This window comes from Colobus angolensis, unplaced genomic scaffold (genome assembly GCF_000951035.1).
Source record: "Colobus angolensis palliatus isolate OR3802 unplaced genomic scaffold, Cang.pa_1.0 Scaffold315, whole genome shotgun sequence".
Taxonomy (NCBI): domain Eukaryota; kingdom Metazoa; phylum Chordata; class Mammalia; order Primates; family Cercopithecidae; genus Colobus; species Colobus angolensis.
Genome location: NW_012116433.1, coordinates 1,754,474 through 1,777,703, shown reverse-complemented (window position 1 = coordinate 1,777,703; position 23,230 = coordinate 1,754,474). Strand labels below are relative to the sequence as shown.

Genomic DNA, 23,230 nt, shown 5'->3' with positions numbered 1-23,230 from the left:
GGGAGGCGGAGCTTGCAGTGAGCTGAGATCCGGCCACCGCACTCCAGCCCAGGTGACAGAGCAAGACTCCGCCTCAAAAAAAAAAAAAAGAAAAAGAAAAGAAAAAAAAAGAAAATTGAACTGAATATTTATACTACAACATTATGTCATAAATTATCAACTTAAAATACCTAAAAAATTATTTACTTATTATCTAGGTACATTTCGTATGTTCTGACATGTATTTATTTCATTCTATGTGCAGATATAGGGTCTAGCTGAGAAGTGTCATTCAATAATTCACATCATGGCTGCATTAAAAAAGATACTACAATTCATCTACTAAGGTTCGCAAAGAATAAGGCAAATTTGACAACTTAGTAAAATTCACTCTTCTCATATTTTCAAAACAAGATCAACACTGAGAGATAAAAAGACAAGGAACTTAACTGTTATTTATATTTACAACACTTAAAAAAAACTGAATGTGAGGTATGTGCCAGGTATTTTACAAGTATTGTCTCACTTAATTTTCCTAATAATAAGCTATCATTTTGTCTGCTAGTAAAAGGACATGAGAATAGAGTAATAGATACATTCAATAGGAGATAACAAAATGAGTATTTCTCAAGTGAATATAGGTGATATTGAGTCTTATTACAGAAAGCTGATTATCTTTCTTTCTTTACTAATTACTGAAGAAATAATCAAGTGTAAATTATTACATAAAAGGAGATTGTGGAGAGGAGTAAAAATGTTACATGAAAAAAGGAATTAATAATGAGACTAAAAACAATGTGCTAATTTTCTGGTATTTCTCTTAGATTTTAAGTATAAGTCTTATCCTTAGAGTGTAATTCTTACAGTGGTACAGTGGATCTGGTGTTTCTCTTTTGTAAGCTCATATTATTTCTTTTTTTTTCTTTTTAGTCACATCCTGCTCATTTTGACAAACACAGAGTCATGCACCCAACACTGCATCAAGATACAGACCATCTCCATAACTCCAAAGAATTCCCACCACCCCATTGTAGCCTCATGGACAACCACCAGTTTGTGTTCTCTTCTGGTAGTTTTGCCTTTCTGAGAGGGTCACATAAAATGGAACCACTTAGTGTGTAGCATTTCGAGTCTGGTTGTTTTCACTTAACATAATATATTAAAGATTCGTCCATGTTGTTGCATGTATCAGTGGCTTATTTCTTCTTCTTGCTAAATAGTATTACTTTGTAAGGATGTAAACAAATTGTTTATACATTTACTTGCTGATGTACAGACTGTTTTCAGTTTTTGACAATTCCAAAAAAGTCACTTTATAAATATTCATACACAAGACTTCATGTAATATGTTTTCATTTCCCTTGGGTAGGAGTGAGACTGTAGGGTTGTATGGTAAGTGGATGTTTAACTTTATGAAAATCTTTCAAACTGTTTTAAAGAGTCATTGTACCATTTTGCATTTTCACCAGCAATGTAAGAGAAATGTAGTTTCTCTCCTTCTTCAAGAGTATTTGATAATGTCATTAAAAAAAATTAGCCATTCTAATAGGCATGTTGTAGTATCTAGTTGTGATATTAATCTTTACTCCTCTGATGACTAGGCATCTTTTTATGTGTATCTTTTTTGGTGATGAATTTGGTAAAATATTTGGCCAAAAATTTTGAGGGTGAATTTCTTGTCTTACTATTATTGCATTGTGTAAAATTTTAAAATCTATTCTGTATTCCAGTTGTCTTTCTGATCGGTTTCCTGCAAATATTTTCTGTTAATGTGTGGCTTGTCTTTTCGTTGTCCAAACAACATTTTTGAATGTGTTTATTCACAAGTTTAAAATTTTGATTAAGACAATTTTGATTAAAAATCATTTAAAAGCATCTTTCTTTTCTGAATCACGCTTTGATTTTTTATATTAGAAGTCCATATCATTTCTATGCAATTTCTATGAAACATACATGAGGACTTACTGACTTCTAAATAAATATTCTTACAGAATATTTCAGAGTAAGTAATGTTTTATCTGATGAACTTCTTCAAACAATGATTAGCATACACTTGGTCTACAAATGCTACATTTTGGTCTCATTTTAATTACTACCATTATTTGATCTTTCCCATCTCTCAAGTGAAGAATGCCTCTCTCCCTGAAATCATCTGCCTTCATTGGTATTCAGGAGATGTCCTGGAAAGATATTATCACTTTAGGCAAGCAATTACATCTTATTCTCTCTTGGCTAACCCTGGCAGCATACTTTAGTGATGTTCAGAATCACAGAAAATCAAGTCATTGCTATTCTACTCTAAGCTTCTATCCATTATACACCTGCCACATTCGAAGTATAATTCATATTGGACATATTTACGGCAATGGTATCCATGAATTTAAAACAAATAAAAAATAAATTTCTTATAGTTTTGTACCCATAGTCATTGTGTGAATGATTAAAAAAGAAAAAAGGAAAAGGATTAAAGTACTAAAGAGACAATGTGGGAATGATTTTTTTAAAAAGGGAGAAGGAAAAGTACTAAAAAGAGAAATCAGAAAAATTACATATGGAAATCAACTTGAATTATGTTGCAGGGTGGATATTTTAAAAATGAAAAACGTGGCACCATGTGCAGAGAGAAATGGAATCATTTTCTTTTCACCTAAAACCTTTCTCTTCTGGTAATAATTTACTAGTTTGAAATAAAATAAGAAAACACAACAGACTGGACATAGCTTTCAAAGCCCAAATCTATAAAGGTAAACTGAATTATGACTGAGTTTAGGATCTAGCAAATCCTGGATCTATTTCTATTACCGAAAAAAAGAAAAATCAAACCTTTGAATTGTGAGATTAATATTGTTCTCCAAAAAATGAACAAATATAGATATTCCCCTGATCTTTAGTGTGTTTTAGTTACATGTGAGATCACATATATTAATCTCTCAGGTGATTATCATCTTTATCCTCAGGGCAGACAAGACAGACATTATTATTCCCATTTTACAGTTAAGGGAACTGAAGTTGAGGGAGATAGTTAATAAATGGAAAGATAACTAGATTCAAAGTTAAAAGACCTGAGTTTGAATATAGACTGCCTCCTCCAAGCTTTGTGGTTATAGAAAATTCACATTCTTAAAATGATTGAGACAAAAAAGGAACTCATAAGTCCTCGGGCTAAATGGGGGAACCAGAAAGAACAATCCTCATCCAAGGAACATTTTCTACTAGACAGCATTGCTTCTCTAAGTCCATCTCAACTTTAAAATGAAAAAAGCAGTTTCATAAAACCATGAAGTAACATTACAAAATTTCTTTTTTTTTTTTGAGACGGAGTCTTGCTCTGTCGCCCGGGCTGGAGTGCAGTGGCCGGATCTCAGCTCACTGCAAGCTCCGCCTACCGGGTTTACGCCATTCTCCTGCCTCAGCCTCCCGAGTAGCTGGGACTACAGGCGCCCGCCACCTCGCCTGGCTAGTTTTTTTGTATTTTTTAGTAGAGACGGGGTTTCACCATGTTAGCCAGGATGGTCTCGATCTCCTGACCTCGTGATCCGCCCGTCTCGGCCTCCCAAAGTGCTGGGATTACAGGCTTGAGCCACCGCGCCCGGCCAACATTACAAAATTTCTAACATAGTGTGGAAAAACAGAATTTAAAAGTTATTATACATATTATTGCTTATTTCATACTGTATATAAAATTATGTTTATGGAAAAAAAACCAGAAGTGATTATCTCAGATGAGGGAAGTAAGATTAAGGAAGAAAGTGGGCTGAGGAAAATAATTGTTCTTAGGGTAGTGATACAAATGATTTAAATAAGACTTTAACTTTGCTATATTATTTGTTTGTCTGTTTGTGTTTTTTTTTGAGATGGAGTTTCGCTCTTGTTGCCCAGGCTGAAGTGCAATGGTGCAATCTAGGCTCAGTGCAACCTCTGCCTCCTGGGTTCAAGCGATTCTCCTGCCTCAGCCTCCTGAGTAGCTGGGATTACAGGCATGCACCACCACGCCCGGCTAATTTTGTATTTTTAGTAGAGAAGGGTTTCTCCATGTTAGTCAGGCTGGTCTCAAACTCCCACCCTCAGGTGACCCACCTGCCTTGGCCTTCCAAAGTGCTGGGACTACAGGTATGAGCCACTGCGCCTAGACACTATATTGTTTTTATAATAAAAATAGTACGTAGGAATTCCTTTACTAATTCAAGAATTTTTACTGAGTATATACTATAGCCTGCATTATTTATTGTATAATTACAATACTAAAGACTAACTCCAAAAAAAAAATCTGCTCGCTTGTATATTCAGCAAACAAATACTGAATGTCTATTGGGTAACATAACTAGGTATATTCTAGGCAATGAGAATGTACTGAAGAACTACTAAGGGCTAAGTCTAAAAGAGGAGAGAGAATGTAGTCAGAAACACAATGTGTAGGTACAATTGTGGAACTGTGCATAGAAAAGGAATCAATAAGCCCAGAAGGGAAACAGCCAGGAAAATCTTCCTGAAAGAGGTACTACTTGAGCTGAATCATGAAAGGACTTGAGTTAAACAGGTTTATGGGGCAGAGAGAACCATTTCAAGTAGAAGAGAAACCATTCATTCAATAAAGAGCACCGACATATGCCAGATATTATTCTAGGTACCAGGTACACAACAGTAAATCTTATTTACTAATGGTCAGACAAATTTCCTGCCTCAGTAAAGCCTCCTGTTTTGTAGGGGTAGACAATGATCAGATAAACAAGACGATTTCACACAGTGAAAAATACCATGAAGAAAACAGAACAGGATGATATGACAAAATTCCTTTAGACAGTATTCAGGCACAAACAGCGTTCAGGCAGAGGTTTCTTAAGTTGGGACTTGGGTACTGAGAAGGAACCAGACACACAAAAAGCTGGAGAAAGAGTATACGTAATACTAAAATTTCTAGTAACCATATTCAAAAAGGTGGAAACAGGTAAAATTAATAATATATTTTATGTAATCTATACCTAAAATGTTACCACTTTTGTATTTAATATATAGTCAAAATAAAATTGATTATCTGTCATAGTTTTTTGTTTCAAACCAAGTCTTCAAGATCCACTTTGTATGTTATACTTACAGCACATTTCGACTTAGATTAGGCACATTTCAAATCCTCGACAGACAGATGCAGCTGGTAGTTATATTATGCAGCAGTGCAGTTCTAGGTATCTTAAGTGAGATGAGTTTGAGGTGTAAAGATTGAAAGCAGTGTATTTAATAATGCTGTGGCAACAACCCAGTGAGAAACAATGAAGATTATAATTGAGTATAAGTTTAAGGAACAGAGAGGTAAGGCAAAAATTAAGAAATATTTAGGAACTAACATTGGCAGGACTTGGTAAATTTTGAAGGTGAGATAAAGGATATAGTAGAAAATAATAACTCCTAGTTTTTAACCTGGGTGAGTGGGATGGTGCCATAAACTAGGTTAGAGAACATGGGGCTTGAAGCATGCTTAGGAAAAAAATGAGTTTAGTTTTTGACGTATTGACTTTAAGGTACTTATGAAACATCAAGGTGGAGAACGCCCAGGAAACAAGTGGAAAAAACTAAAATGTTTCAGATACGGACTGGGGAGTCACACAGACAGTGGTTGGAATCATCAAAACAATTTAGAAGCTCCTTCTACAAAAAGGATAGGCTACAATGAGAAATAAGTCTTCCATCTATAAAGGGAATCACAGTGCATTTGACTACACTTGGTTGAGTTTATCTTTCCAGTGTTTTTTTTTTTTTTAATACCAAAGACTCAAAGAGATGAGAACTTTCTGAAATGTTACAGAGCTTCTCTTTATCTCTCAGAAAATTTAAATTCTAATTCTATGTTTGTTTACACTTCAAGGTTTCTAAATGTGTTTTAATTACTATAGAGTTATTGTGGTTATAGGAATGGAGACAGTAAGAATAAGAATAGATAGACTACTGTTTTGAGATGTAGGATAGAGAAAAGGAAAAGAGACTAGACCAGATGGCTTAATGAGGTAAGGGAAATCTTTTTAGAGTGGGGGACTCTTAAGCATGTACACAGGCTAGAAGGAAGAAGCCAGTAATGACAAACAGTTTGAAGATTTGGGAGAAACAAGGGACAACTGCCAGAGCTAGATCCTGGGACCAGAGGAAATGAGATCAGCGCACAGGAGGAAGGACACCTTGTTACTTTAGACTGGGGAAAATACATTGAGAAGGGGTTTAGATTAAATAAGTATGTAGAGAGAAGGTAGGAAACCCTTAAGACCACTATCAAAGGCCAGGCATGATGACTCACACCTGTAATCTCAGCACTTTGGGAGGCGAAGGCAGGCCGATCACCTGAGGTAAGGAGTTCCAGACCACCCTGGCCAACATGGCAAAACCCCACCTCTACTAAAAATACAAACATTAGCCAGGAGTGGTGGCACACACCTGTAGTCCCAATTACTCAGGAGGCTGAGGCATGAGAACTGCTTGAGCCTGGGAGGTGGAGGTTGCAGTGAGCCGAGATCATACCACTGCACTCCAGCTTGGGTGATACAGCAAGACCTTGTCTCAAAAAAAGGAAAAAAAAAAAAAAAAGAAAGGGTAAAGGGATGTAAAGGGAGACGAAGTTTCTGTAAGACACTCAACTTGATAAAATAATGACACTAAGACAAATATTTATTTATATAATACTTAGGGCAGCCACTTAAAAGGCCAAGGCAGGTGGATCACCTGAGGTCAGGAGTTCGAGATCAGCCTGACCAACATGGTGAAACCCTGTCTCTACTAAAAATACAAAAATTAGCTGCGCATCATGTACCTATAATCCCAGCTACTTGGGAGGTTGAGGCAGGGGAATTGCTTGAACCCGTGAGGCAGAGGTTGTAATAAGTCAAGATCATACCACTCCACTCCAGTCTGGGCAACAGAGCGAGACTCGTCACAAAAAAAAAAAAATATATATATATATATATAATATACACACACATACACACACACATACATACTCAGAAACACTGCCAAATGTAGTGGCTCATATCTGTAATTCCAACAATTTAGGAGGCTGAGGCAGGGGGATCACTTGAGGCCAGGAGTTTGAGATCAGCCTGGGCAACATAGTGAGGCTCTGTATCTAAAAGAGTTTTGTAAACTTAGCCAGGCATGGTGGCACTTTAGTCCTAGCTACTTGGGATTGTTTAAGCCCAGGAATATAAGGATGCAGTGAGCCATGATCATGCCATTGCACTCCAGCCTGGGCTACAGAGCAAGACCCTAACTCTTTTTTTTGTTTTTTTTTTTTTTTGCTGAAGGACCCTAACTCTTAAAAGACAAACACAACAGTATAGATAAAACAGAACTATAAAAAATGTGCAAGTAAAAACATAAATAAAAAGCAGAGAGAACAAACACAAAACCAAAGAAGAAAATGGCACACTTATACCCTAACATTTATATTACATCAAATGTCAATGGTTTAAATATGCCAATTAAAAGACAGAGATTGGCAGAGTGGATTAAAAACCATGACCCAAGGATATTCTGTCTACAAAAAATAGGTTGAAAGTAAAATAGTCAGGCACAGTGGTTCAGGCCTGTGATCCCAGCACTTTGGGAAGCTGAGGCAGGAGGATCACCTAAGGTCAGAAGTTCAAGACCAGCCTGGCCAACATGGCTCCACTAAAAATATAAAAATTAGTTGGGTATGGTGGTGCACACTTGTACTCCCAGTTACTCAGGAGGCTGAGGCAGGAGAATTGCTAGAACCTGGGAGGCAGAGGTTGCAGTGAGCTGAGATCGTGCCACTGCACTCCAGCCTGGCCAAGAGAATGAGACTCCATCTCAAACAAAAATAAAAACAAACAAACAAAAAAAAAGTAAAATGATGAAAAAAATATATAATGCAAACATTAATCAATGAAAAGCATCAATGGTTATATTACTACCAGGTAAAGTAGACTTCAGAGCAAGGAAAATTACTACAGACAGAGAGGAACATTGTATAATGATAAAAGAATTAACCTACTAAGAAGCAGCAGCAATCCTAGTTGTGTGTACACCAAACAACAGAGCAGCAAAATATGTGAAGCAAAAACTGACAGAACTGAAAGAGGAAACAGGCAAATCCACAGTTACAGTTGAAGATTTCAATACTCATTCCCAGTAACTGATAGAACAAATAAATAGGAAATAAAAAAGGATAGAGAACTCAACACCACCATCAACCAAGAGGATCTAATCAACGTTTATAGACCACTCCATCCAAAAACAGCAGAAAATACTTTTCAAGTGTCCATGGAACATATACAGGTACCAAGAGAGGCCACAGAAATCAATAACAGAAAGACGATAGAAAAATTTCCAAATACTTGTGAACTAAATGGTACACTGCTAAATAATTCATGAAGCAAAGAGAAAGTCTGAAGGAAAATAAAAAAAAAAATACATTGAACTAAATGAAAATGACATTACAACATATCAAAATTTGTGGGATACAGCTAAAGCAGTGCACAGCATTATACATACATTACACACACAACTACATACATTAGAAAACAGAGAAAGTCTTAATAAACTAAGCTCTCAAAAACAAGAAGGAAATAATAATAATAATAATAATAATCAACAAATTAATGAAATTTAAAAGAGAAATACAGAAAAATGAATAAAATAAAGAAGTAATAAAATTGGCAAACATCTAGCACAACTGACAAAGACAAATGAGAAGACACAAATTACCAATATGAGGAACAAAAGAGAGGATATCACTAAAGACAAGAATAATGAAATACCTTAGACAAGTCAATGCACAGAAATTTGACAACTTAAATGAAATAAAATTCCTTAATGAACACAGACTATCACAACTCACTATATATATCTTTATTTTATTTTATTTTATTTATTTATTTTTTTGAGATGGAGTGCAGTGGTGTGATCTCAGCTCACTGCAACTTCCGCTTCCCAGGTTCAAGCAATTCTTGTGCCTCAGCCTCCTGAGTAGCTAGGATTCATACAGGCATACACCATCATACCCAGCTAATTTTGTATTTTTAATAGAAACGGGGTTTCACCATGTTGACCAGGCTGGTCTTGAACTCCTGATCTCAGGTGATCCGCCCACCTCAGCTTCCCAAAGTGCTGGGATTACAGGCGTGAGCCACCACATCTGGCCAATATGATATTATTTAAACAGTCCTATAGCTATTAAGGGAATCAAATTTGTAATTTTAAAACTCCTCCCAAGTACATCTCCAGGCCTAGATAATTTCACTGGAGAATGCTACAAAATTTTTAAAGAATAAATCTTCCACAAATTAGAAGAGGAGGGTAAACTGCACAAATAATTTTACAAAATTAGTATTACTTTGATACTAAAACCAAAAACTGTATATAAAAACAGAAAAATATAGAGAAATATACCTCATACAGATACAAAAACTGTTAACAAAATATTAGCAAATAGAATTCAGCAATATATAACAAGAAATATACACCAAGTGAACTTATTTCAGAGTTTCAGGCTGATTCAACATTTGAAAATCAGTAATGTTAATTCAACATCTTAATGGGCTAAGTAAGCTTAGAAGAAAATCATAGGATCATATCAAATTATTCAGAACAAGCATTTGAAAAAATAAAAACAGGAATAGAGGGGAACTTCCTCAACAGAACACCTACTGCTAATAAATGTTTTATTTATTATACTTAATGGTGAAAAACCAAATGCTTTCCCTTTAAGATTGGGAACAAGGCAAGGATATCTGCTCTCATCACTCTTACTCAATATTACTGGAACCTCAAGCCAGCACAATAAGGCAAAAAAAAAAAAAAAAGGAAGTAAAAGGCATATAGATTGAAGAGAAGGAAATACAACTGTCTCTTTTGTAGATGACATAATTGTCTATGTAGAAAATCCCAAGGAATCTACAAAAAAAACCTCTCAGAATGTAAAAGCGAGTTCAACAGGGTCATAGGAGATAAGATAAACAAACAAAAATCAATTGTATTTCTATATACTAGCAATGAACATACAGATACCAAAATTTAAAAATACAATACCATATATCATAGTGAAACATCTGAGAACTAAAGACAAAGAAAATAATCTTGAAAACAGTAAGACAGAAATGATACCTTATCAATAAGGGAAAAGCTATTTAATGACAGGATTTTTCACTAGAAACTAGGGAGAACAGAGGGAAGAGACAGTTTTCAAGCACTACAAAGAGACCTTTAATGTAGAATCCCACATCCAGCCAAAACACCCTTCAGGAATGAGGGCAAAGGCAAGGCATTCTCGGATGAAGAGAAACTCACAGAATTTGTCACCCAGTAGGCCTCTCCCCTAAAAGAATGGTCAAAGGAAATTCTTTAAATAGAAAATAATAAAAGAAGAAATCTTGTAACATCAGAAGAAAAGACATAATATGCAAAAATATGGGTAAAGGCAAGATATTTTCCTTCTTGAGTTTTCTATATTATGTTTGAAGGTTGAAGCAAAAATTGTAACACTGTCTGATGTAGTTATCAATATATTCAGAGAAAATAGTTAAGACAATAGGATGATAAATGGGGGAGGATAAAGGAATGTAAAGGGTGATTAGGTTGCTACATTTAACATAATCTGTTAAATGAAGGCATCCAACTCTTCAACATTTTACATATGTATGTGTATATATTTACACATACATACATACTTAGAGCAACCATGTAAGCAGCTATACAGAGATACATTAAAAACACTATAGACAAATCAAAATGGAATTTTAAAAAATGTTCAAGTAGTCCACAGGAAGGTAGGGAAAAGAAAAGAGAGAAACCAAAAATTAGGGAAAACCAACACAAAACACAAATAAAATAAATGACTTATACCCTAAGATGAATACAGTATTTCCCCCTTATCTGTGGGGGATACATTCCAACCATTCCAAAACCCCCAGTTGGTGCCTGAAACCATGAGTAGTACTCCTTTGATAAAGTTTAATCTACAAATTAAGCACAGTAAGAGACTAACAACAATAATAATAAAATAGAACAATCATAATACACTGTAATAAGTTATGTGGAAGGGTGGACATGGTGGCTCACGCCTGTAATCCCAACATTTTGGGAGGCCAAGGTGAGAGGACTGCTTCAGTCCAGGAGTTGGAGACCTCACTTTTACAAAAAATAAACAAAATTAGACCAGTGTGGTGGCGCACACCTGTAGTCCTAGCTACTCAGGAGACTGAGGTGAGAGGGCTGCATGAATCCAAGACGTCAAGGCTGCAGTGAGCTGAGGTTACACCATTGCACTCCTGCCTGGGTGACAGAGTGAGACCATGTCTCAAAAAACAAAACGAAAACCACAGAAGTTATGTGACCGTGGTCTCTTTCTCTTTCAAAATAGCATAAAGTTTTCAGACTGTGGTGGACCATGGATAAGTAAAACTGCAGAAAGTGAAGGTATGGATAGGGTCAGGGGGAATACTGTGCAAAAAAGGCAACAAGAGGGATCCTTGTGGTGATGGAAATGTTCTGTATCTTGACTGTACGAATGTCAATATGCTGGTTGTGATATTGTACTATATGTTTGTAAAATGTTACCACTGGAGAAACTATGCAAAGGGTATATGGGATCTCTCTGTATTACTTCTTGCAACTGCATGTGATTCTACAATTATCTCAAAACAAAATGCTTAATTTAAAAAAAACACAAAACTTGACTGTTCCTCAAAACCTTCACTGAGTTAACCACTTCCTCTTTCAAACCCCCTCACACCCTATACAATGCTGATAGTATAGTATTATTGCACTTCCATGTTCTATTGTAGTCTATCTCCCTTACCAAACTGTGAGCTCCAAGAGTAGGTTTTAAAGGCAAGGTATGTTTTGTTCATCTATGTATGCCTAGTATCTAGCAGTGCCTGATACGCTGAAGATGTTTTGTAAATGTTTGTTGAATAAAACTGGATGTGACAGATGTAATCAAGAAGGTAACTCGATTATTAAACTGTATTTATATTCAATTTATTACTTATATAGATCCTTATTTACTGGCTCCTCGATAACAAAATTATCTCTTCAGTGATCATAAAAGCATCAATGACACCATTTAGGACTTCCTTTCTTGACAGAGTTTGAGCAACTTTTCTTCTGCTGTATCAGATACCCCTTCCCAGATCAGATCATCAGAATCTCTTCCAATATCTTTCTTCTGTATGTGTGTCTAGGCTTATTTTTAAAAATCCCTTTCTGTCACATATTTGATCAAAAGCCTTGGAAACATTCCCGTAGTAGGTTATTGCTGTAAGGAAAAGTTAAGACTTTCGAATAAGCAAAAATAATTACTGTGTATCTAAAATGGATTGCATTGTTTACACCATACCTTTCTAGGTTATGTTTCTGTGGAGTTTTCGCCTTTTCTGGTCCTGGAGTTATTTTATAATTCTGTATAAATTGTGGATAAATGCACATAACTGTCTATAGGCACACAAATAAATTCTGTCTGATGGAGGTCCAACAGTTCCATCTCACCCTTTACTCCTCCACCACATCCCACCTCCAGTGGAAAAAGGCAGTTTTGTGTCCATTTGTAAATGGGTATCAGCATTCCTTTACTCCATAGTAAAGGTTTGTTAACTAGCCATAATATAGAAAATATATTGCCTCTCCTTTGCACTAGTTGTGACAACTGGTTGGTTTCCTCTTTAATTCATGAGTTAAATAGAAGTTTGGTGTTTTTGTATTAAAAAAATATCTGTTTCTGCTTTTCCCCACTCCTTTTCTTCTATAACCAAATAACAACTGTGGAGCAGATAAACTATGCATTTCTGCCTTCTCTCCTAGAAAAGACACAATTTCACTTATTTAAATGAAATGCTAACAACTATAACCACTTTAAAATAAATATAAGGACACTATAAATTTTTCTTTTCTTTTCTTTTTTTTTTTTTTTTTTTTTGACACAGAGTCTCAATCTGTTGCCCAGGCAGGAGTACAGTGGTACAATAATAACTCACTGTAACCTTGAACTCCTGGGCTCAAGTGATCCTCCTGCCTCAGCCTCCCAAGCAGCTAGGACTACAGGTGTGTACCACCACACTTGGTTAATTAAAAAAGAACTTTTTTTTTTTTTCAGAGATGAGGTCTCGCTATGTTGCCCAAGTTGGTCTCGAACTCCAGGCCTTAAGTGATCCTCCACCTTGGCATCCCAAAATGCTGAGATTACAGGTGTTAGCTACCATGCCCGGCCAGGATTCTATACATTTTACACAATGTCTCAAGTTGCTCATTTTATGAAAGCTTCAGGTAGTACACACATATGGGCAGAAACTTTTTTCTTAATTGAACTGAAAAAAGTGACAAACATAAGCTAAAATTATAGTCATTTAAAAATGGAAATAAATTGGAGTACATCTTTAAGCAGCTATAACACAGAATATAGTAATTAGAATTGAATATAAAATAAATGCAGATCACAAAGATGTATTCTAGAAATGTGAGAAATAACAATATGTATTCCCCATTATGGTTAGTTAACAAACCTAAAAAGGGAGTGAGAAGAAATATAATAGGAGATATGCACAGAGAGAAGGAAAGCCAAAATGTCTTCCACGTTTTCTTCATATCGCCTGCCAATATTCTACACCAGTATAACATACCAGATATAAAAGATCCATCTGAAACAATTCTACATCTCAGAGTAAAACAGCACAAAACTGTGATGCCTTTTTATATAAATCTTCATTTAATTTTTCTTTTAAACAAAATATTTTAAGAAGTAGAGTAAAACCTGTATTATCTCAAACGCTACCAAAAAATCAAAGTCAGTACTTCTGAAACACCTATTCAGATATTTACTCTGGGATCCACTTCATCAATTGCAGTATCAATCCACTTTGAGATATAATTAAAAATAAAAAATTTCAATAGTCTCTAATGACTTTTAGCAGAATAGAAGCTGATAGGAGAAACAAAATCTTTTTGTTGGTGGGGAACTCCTGGGTCCCCTTTCTTGATGTGCTTTGTGGGTGTGCACACGCATGTACCTGTATTAAGACTTCCACTGAAGTAACTAACACTTGACTGTCTCCGCTCTTTCTCATTCTTCTCTATGAAAATTTACACGTGTCCTTAAAACCTCCTTATGAAGTGAGTATCCTTATCATCAGGTAACATGCCCAAGATTCACTGATCCAAAGCCCATATACTCTTACCCAATATGCTTTATTGCCTATGTACCATTCATCACTTGACTGCTAAGATCTTACAAACAGTTCAGTAGGAGGAAGTAGTATTCAAATCTACTTTTACTTGTCTCTATATTTGCTCAACACCACATCTGTTTACAACATCTTTTGTCTGCAAGATACTTAATGTGCCCTCAGTGAATCACCTTTAGCAGAAGACATAGTAAAAATGCAAATTTTGGATCACCCTAATCCTACTGAATTAGACCGAAGGTAAAATCCAAGATAATGCATTTTAAAGCAAGCATCCAAAGTAATTCAGATACACACCAAAATGTGAGGATCACTGCATTATAGCATGCTGCCTTGAGGAAATAACCTTGTAGAGTAAAAAAAGGAATGAATCCAGAGTCAAAATTCTGGTTTTGCTACTTACTGTCATGTGACCTTGGGCAAGCAAAATGAGAATAACACCTGTTTTCCTTTCTTTCAAAGTTGGTATCAGGTTCAAAATGAAATAATGTCTGACAACACATGACATATTTGCAAATAGCTCTATTAGACTAATAGAATGTAAAGCGCTAAAGGGGCCTTAGAAAGTCTAGGCCAACAACTTAAAAAATTTTTTTAATAAAATGAACTATTTTTTCTCCCCATTTGTAAAACAATTGCATGCTCATCATAAAATTCATTAACGGGCAAATAAAGTGAGAGCACTGGATGGTCACATTACAAATGTTGAGATTTTATTTTTGTTTTTTAAAAATTTTACTATATATATATTTTTTCTTTTGAGATGGAGTTTCACTGTGTCTCTCAGGCTGGAGTGCAGTGGTGCGATCTCCATTCACTGCCAGCTCCGCCTCTCAGGTTCATGCCACTCTTCCGCCTCAGCCTCCCAAGTAGCTGGAACTACAGGCGCCCGCCACCACGCCCAGCTAATTTTTAAAAATTATTATTTTTAGCAGAGATGGGGTTTCACCATGTTAGCCAGGATGGTCTCGATCTCCTGACCTTGTGATCCACCCACCTCAGCCTCTCAAAGTGCTGAGATTACAGGCGTGAGCCACAGCACCTGGCTTAAAAGTTTTACTATTATTTCATTTTATTGTGTAATAGCAATGATCAGTAGAATAATAGTGATGAGTGCAGACATCCTTATGTTAGTCCAAATTTTAAAGGGAATGTCTCTGATACTTTACCTTTAATCATGATTCTAGCCGTTGGTCTAAGATATAGAGTGTCAGATTATATGCACATGTGTGTATAGTATTTTGCTATACTTACGAAGTATTCTTATATTCTTTCTTAAAAAAATTAACAAATGTCCTTGGCACCTACAGAGCTGACCACATGGCTTTTCTCCTTTGGTCTAGTGATATGGTAAAATTTAATTTTTAAGGATTCCTAACACTGAACTATTTTTTGCATTCCTAAAATATCTTAGTCATAGTATATTATTCTTTTAATATACTGCTCAGTTCTAGCTGCAAATATTTTATTAAGACTTTTTACAATGTTGGTGGGAATGTAAACTAGTATAGCCACTAGGGGGGGCAGTATGGAGGTTCCTCAAAAAACTGCATATAGGAACTACCATATGATCTAGCAATTTCACTACTGGGCATTTCAATCAAAAGAAAAGGAAATCAGTATAACAGACATCTGCTGCGCCATGTTTACAGCAGCACCATTTACAATAGCCAAGATAAAAAAATCAACATAGGTGTCCAACAACAGATAAATGGATAAAGAAAATGTAGTGTATATACACACAATGGCATACTATTCAGTCATAAAAAAGAATGAAATCCCAGCAAAACAGATGGAACTGGAGTACATTACATTACGTTAAATAAGCCAGGCACAGAAAGTTAAACACAACATGGTCTCACTCATATGTAGAAGCTAAAAACGTTAATCTCATAGAAGTACAAAGTCCAACAGAGGTTACAAGAAGCTGGGAAGCATAGGGGAGAGAAGGATAGGGAGAGATTTGTTAAAGGATACAAAATTACATCTAGATAGGAGGAATAAGTTCTAGTGTTCTATACCACAGTAGGATGACTACAGTTGACAACAATATACAGTTTCAAAGAGCTAAAAGGATAGTGAGTGTTACCAACACAAATGATAAATGTTTGAGATAGATATCCTAATTACTTTCATCTGATCACATATACAGAAACATCACTATGTACCCTATAAATGTATAATTACCTTGTATCAATTTTTTTAAAATAAGGAATTTTTGTATGTATATTAATAAGTAACATTAGACTACAGTTTTATTGAGTGTGGTATTTTTCAGAATTATGCTAGCTTTGTAAAGAGAAATAAGATGCTTTCCTTTTACGTTTCTAAATGGTTTAAATGGCACAACCCATTCCTTGAAGGTTTGAAAGGTTTTACAAAGTTTCACTTGTGAAAACACTGTGGTCTGACACTTTAAAGACACCTTTCCCTATTCCTGCAATAGCTGTTAGTCCATAATTTAGAGTGTCTGTCTTCCTGCATTTATTTTGTTAATTTCTAACTTCCTAAAAATAAATTGTCCATTTTACCTAGACATTTACTCATAATTATTTTAAATTCTTCCACATCTATAGTTAAAACCCCTTCCCTAATATTTTGCATGTGAGTTTTTTCACGCTCTCATCACAGATAGTGGAAAGGATATCAATACCAATTAACATCAGTTATAGCGTACTTATACAACTTAATCTTTATAATAAACTTATGAGTTAGGAATTACTACCTCAATTTTACTAATTTTAAACCAAAGAAATCTAGTCACTTTCTCAGGGTAACATAATTAGTAAGTGGCTAAATTAACCTAGTCCTGACTCCAAAGCCCGTATTCTAGTTCTCAATGTGAAAACGTGCCTTTCACCAAGACGTTGCTTTTAAAATTCTTACTGGCAGAGGAGTTGATTAAATTGAGAAGAGGGAGGTGTTTTGCTCTTTAGGTAAGAAGTACTACTTTCTGCAATAGAAAGTTTAATGACAGATTTTAAAAATTAATTTCAAATATCAACTTTTTCAGTTATTGAGAAAGGAAATAGAATTAGTCTAATATTCATAAGTGAGAAGACTATATAACAGATCTTACAGTTTATGCCTAATTTTCTTCAGTGATTCAGTGTTTTCTACACCAGCTATGAAATGTGTTGTGTAGACTTCAATATTCTACTTTGTTTGGGAGATATTTACTGGTTTGAGAAGATTCCTGGTAAGGATAAAATAGTTACAAGTAGTACAATTCTACCTTTAAAAGAAATACGTTGTGAGGTATATTATTCAGAAGCAACTAAAAAGTATTTAGAGAGAGGCCTGAGAAGCCCACAGGAGAGGAACAAGAAGAAATACAAATGCTACTTATCACTGAGATATTTAGGTAGATGTTTTATTTTCCTTCCTATTAAGTGGCACCATTGTTTTGTTTGTTTGTTTTACTATGTGAAGAAAATACCATGTGTAGTGTATGAAAAGTGTTTTCCCTCTGAATATTTTCATGAAAACCATATCTTATACCTATCCAAAGTATCAATGAAATTAAGAATTAGCTGTAGTGTATGAAAAGTTTCTTCACTCTGAATATTTTCATGAAAACTGTATCTTATACCTATCCAAAGTATCAATGAAATCAAGTATTAGCCAGGCGTGGTGGCTCACGCCTGTAATCCCAACACTTTGGGAGCCTGAGGTGGGCAGGTCACCTATGGTAAGGTCAGGAGTTCGAGACCAGCATGGCCAACATGGTGAAACTCCGTCTCTACTAATAATACAAAAATTAGCTGGGTGTGGTGGTGGGCATCTGTAATCCCAGCTACTCCTGAGGCAGGAGAATTGCTTGAACCTGGGAGGCGGAGGTTGCAGTGAGCCAAGATTGTACCACTAGACTCCAGTATGGGTGACAGAGCAAGACTCCATCTCAAAAAAAAAAAAAAAGAAATTCAACATTAGCCAACTGGTCTTTTGTTCATTACATTCTAAGAAGCATGCTCACAACATTCCTTATTTATTAACAATATACATTGAGAAAATTGCTAGCCAGCTTTAACAAATTACCCTAACTACTCGATACTTCTTTCTTTTTTTTTTTTTTGAGACGAAGTCTCGCTCTAGCCCAGGCTAGAGTGCAGTGGCGTGATCTCAGGTCACTGCAACCTCCACCTCCCAGTAGCTGGAATTACAGGTGCATGCCACTCCACCTGGCTAATTTTTTGTATTTTTTAGTAGAGACAGGGTTTTGCCATGTTGGCCAGGCTGGTCTTGAACTCCCGACCTCAGGTAATCTGCCCGCCTTGGCCTCCCAAAGTGTTAGGACTACAGGCGTGAGTCACAGCATCTGGCTCCCTTGGTATTTCTTAAAACCTAAAAAAGAATACAACACTAAGCAAATTAATCATGTCAACTATTCTGCCATCACTTGAAACAACATTAATGTTAGTTTTGTTTCCTTCCAATTCAAGAATGACTTTCGACTTTCCAGCAGAGAGAAATTATTTTCATATTTTGGCCAAGTCCACATTGCTCTTAATTAAAGTGTGTCAGCTGGGTGAAGTGGCTCAGGCCTGTAATCCCAGCTTTGTAAGACTGAGTTTGAGACTAGTCTGGGTAGTCCCAGCTACTCAGGAGGCTGAGGTGGGAGGATCCCTTGAGTCTAGGAGTTTGAGGCTACAGTGAGATATGACCAAGCCACTCACTCTGCACTCCAGCCTGGGTGACAGAGCAAGACTATCTGTGAAAACAGACACACACACACACAATCATTATTCTTCATCTACTATTTGCAGGTGCATTGTGTGACTTTTAACAAGCCACTGTATAATATTTCATATACAATGCAGTTACTATAAGTAAACTATTCTCCTATTGCTGAACATTTGTTAGATTATTTCAGTTTTTTACTATATAATGTTACAAAAATGCATTCGTTTTTGCCCAATTCGCTACTTAGGAAAAAGTTGTGGAAAGGTAGTTACTAGGTCAAAAGGTATGAACGATTTTAAGATTCAACAGAATTCCCAAATTGCTTACAAACTTATACTCTACCAACAGAATGAGTTTTCATCTCTCCGTAACCTTGCCAGTGATAGGCATCATCACTTCTTTCATTAAATATTATTTTAATTTGTATTTGTTTTTATTACCAAAGTGGAAAATTTTTCATGTTTATTAGTTATGTTTATTCTACAAAATTAACTGTTCTAAGTCCTTTGCCACTTTAGACAAATCAGTTTAAATTGTTTTCTGTATCACAGTAGATTAGATTACATTTTAAAACTCTTCTCTTCCTTTCAGCCCATCCCTGTTTCCATGACAGAAGTATACTTTCTTGCCCCATTAATGTAGGGTGTGGTGACTTGCTTTGGCTGAGCAGTTGCAAGGGCCTTTGGAAGCTAGCAGATATGGAGCAAGCAGAGGCTTAAAATTTGTGTAATAGGTCTTGTTTCTGTCAGTCCCATGTGAAGAGTTTCTCCTGGGTAAGTGCTGCTCTTTCAGCTGAGGCGCCAGAATGAAGACACATGATTAGATCCAAACCCAACCTGCAGTGAGGAGCCAAACCCTGCCAGAATAGCAGCCTGAAGGCTATCCAGCTGAGCCCAGCCGAGACCAATCAATTCCCAGCTGACCTACAGATGCATAAGCAAGAATGGATTAAAGCTGTTTTTAAGCTGCTGAGTTTTGAAGCGTTGGTTTATTATGCTGTTAATAGCCGATGAGTACACTTACTGTATTATACTATAAAACTCTAAGGGAAAGAGAGTCACATACAATCTATTATGCTCCTTAGAGTACCATATACTTAGCAGGAACTCAAGGTCTGTAAGTACATTTGCCTGCTCATTTTTTTCTCTTTCTTTTCTTTTTGCTGTAAATACCTAGATACAATGACATTTTCTGATGTTTATACTTTTCACCATAGCTTAAACATGTAAAATTATATATAATATAAAGTATGTAAATTAAAACGAAAATCAAAAATTCGACTTTCAAGCAATTGGTCTTTACATTTCTCTTCAATTAGACAAACTCTTGTATAAAAATTTTTCAAGCATTTCTTTTTTTCTTTCTTTTTTTTTTTTTTTGAGATGGAGTTTTGCCCTGTTGCCCAGGCTGGAGTGCAATGGCATGATCTCGGCTCACTGCAACCTCTGCCTCCAGGGTTCAAATGATTCTCCTGCCTCCTCTCCTGAGTAGCTGGGATTACAGGCGCCTGCCACCACACCCAGCTAATTTTTGTATTTTTAGTAGAGATGGGGTTTCACCATGTTGGCCAGACTGGTCTCGAACTCCTGACCTAGTGATCCACCCACCTCAGCCTCCCAAAGTGCTGGGATTACAGGTGTAAGCTATTGTGACTGGTCAACTATTTCTTTTAAACATCACAGATCCTCTCTCAATTTCTAAGCAATAAAATAGTACTTTAAACGTTTAAACGTTTGTGCATGAGTGTTTCAAAAGCAACATAATTTATGTAGAAATGCCAATTACATCTATCAGTTTTAAGAGCAATTAAGAAAACAAAGGTGACTAGAGATAGGACTACGAAAATAGTATCAGGGTGTGAGCATGTGTTCTTTTTTTTTTAAAGACTTTTAAGTGACAAAAGATGTAAAGGAAATTTAATTTATTCAAAGCTATAATTAATATTTTAAAAGCAATTTAAGATGGGATATAATTATAAAACCATTTAAAATTAACAACGCCAAGTAGATAAAAACCACTCGTTGAATTAAAGTAAAATTAATAATCGGGAAAAAAGTCTCCTATTTGGCTTTACAGCATCGGCAGTTCTTAAGCAAATATTGTCAAGATAACTTCTAAAATAATTTGTTTATTTTCTACATTGTTAGTTATGCTAGGAAATTACAGCAGAAATATATCAATTTCGAAAGAGTTAAAGATTTGAACTACTTTAGTAGTAAGCCAAGAATGAGAGCATTTATCCAAATGAGTTTTTAAAAATGTGTGTATATCTTTTTTGTAAAAAAGTTAATGAAACAAAAATTTCCCTAGAGAATGAAAAACAATTACTGTTTCTATTACAGTATAACAAGACTAAAATGTGGAAATTCTGGCATAACAGCCTATTATTCAGGGTAGAAAGAGGGTAATAAACTGGTCATACCCCAGGGAGGAAGCACTTCAGGACTGTGTGCGCTCACTCAAACAATGATAGGACTATTGCACTGAAGGCCCTGAGCTATTGCTGAGGAATCCTCATTAGGGGGCACAGCAGCCCTTAGAGAATGTTAAGAAGGGATCTAGAAAGATCTGGGCACTGGAAAACAACCACACAGACATAAATGAACTCTTAATTGTGCTGAGAATACTTCTTTGTTCCAAATATTTTATAAAATCTAGTAGCAAATGCTTTTTAGCAAACACTAACAAAAAGTCTAAAGTAAACTATGAAATCAAAGAGTAACAAAGAGCTAACTAAACCACTAAAAATTTACAAATATTTTAGAATGTTACAAACTGTAAATGAAAAACGGAAAATCTAATGAAATGCTCTCCCTCAACAACCACTTAGAAATAACAACATAATGGCCTTTTCTATTATTGTACCTCCCACAGGCTTTTCTTTGCCAAAGCCAAGAAATCTCAAGGACACACAAAAACCATTTAAAACACTTTTATGCCTCCTCCAATCCTAATTCCAACAAAACACTTGTAGGAGTTGCCTTCAAATTTAGCCAGGCAACGAAATGTGAATTCTTACAATATGGAGATTGGCTGCTAGCTAAATTCCTTTGTTTCTAAAATCAATGATAGAAAAAATAAACTGAAATATTTCAAATGTGTTTTCCTTTTTAATACAAGAGAGTGCTAGCTGATATATTATCATCCTTAATTTCCCTCAAATGGGCTGCCTAAACCTCCAACCTCCTCCCTTACTTTTCAAAAAATGAGGCTAGGCACACAGTTAACTCTTACACCTCCATTTTTTACAAATCATGCAGCATAACATGAGACACTTTGGAACAATCTTGAAAATGCCCCTAATATAATGCTGTTGCTATGGTAACTCTTGCAGGCTAGTTCTCTGAAAAGACTCAGATCTCTGAATCGGAACAAGGTTACCTCACCATCTTTTACTCCTTGCCCCTCTAAAATTTATCACTTGTAACAGTATACATACATTTCATAGAAAAGTATCTACCCAATTAATAATATTGAATCTATTCTTTTGGCTCAATGATTATTTCTAAAGTCCATGTTTTCTAGTGCCTTTTCTCCTGGAACAGCATCCAAAAAAAATAGAAATCAAATTCCACTTGTTTGATGTTTTTATTTTTCCCATTTCCCATGTTCTTTAACAAATTCTACTTCTGATCAATATTCAATGCCAATTTTTCTGTCAATGGTTCCTCTGAGCTGTCTTTTCAATTTTTTTCCCTTGATTTGAAGCTTTTTGATTAAAAATTTTAGTGATATGAATATTTAACATGTAGCAACCATGACATTTTTAAAATTTTATTTTACCAATATGATTAAGATATATAACCAATGGTCCATCTAAAAAGTGTTTTTGTTTCTGGTTTTTAAAAAACTTCGACAGTGAGTACTGAATAACATTCAGTGAGTAAGTAGCTATGTTACTTGGGCAAAAAGCCAAACACATTTCTAATCGATACTTGCCCTGTGCAAGTCCAAGATAATCATTAAGGGTTTTTCTTTAAAAGACTCTGTAAAGCAAGACATACAGCAGCTCCAGTCAGCAAAGAAAATATTTCATTTTATCGTAAATTCCCTTGTAGTGGCCGGGTGCGGTGGCTCAAGCCTGTAATCCCAGCACTTTGGGAGGCCGAGACGGGTGGATCACGAGGTCAGGAGATCGAGACCATCCTGAGCTACACGGTGAAACCCCGTCTCTACTAAAAAATACAAAAAAAAAAAAAACTAGCCGGGCGAGATGGCGGGCGCCTATAGTCCCAGCTACTCGGGAGGCTGAGGCAGGAAAATGGCATAAACCCGGGAGGCGGAGCTTGCAGTGAGCTGAGATCGCGCCACTGCACTCCAGCCTGGGCGACATAGCGAGACTCCGTCTCAAAAAAAAAAAAAAAAAATTCCCTTGTAGCATACTAAGAGCCTAA

The 23,230-nt window shown here is 35.8% G+C and overlaps 1 protein-coding gene across 3 annotated transcripts in view; it reads right to left on the bottom strand.

Annotated features, from left to right (window-relative positions):
- XPR1 (xenotropic and polytropic retrovirus receptor 1) overlaps nt 1–23,230 on the bottom strand; it is a 317,382-nt gene that overhangs the window by 78,241 nt on the left and 215,911 nt on the right. The window lies entirely within an intron of this gene.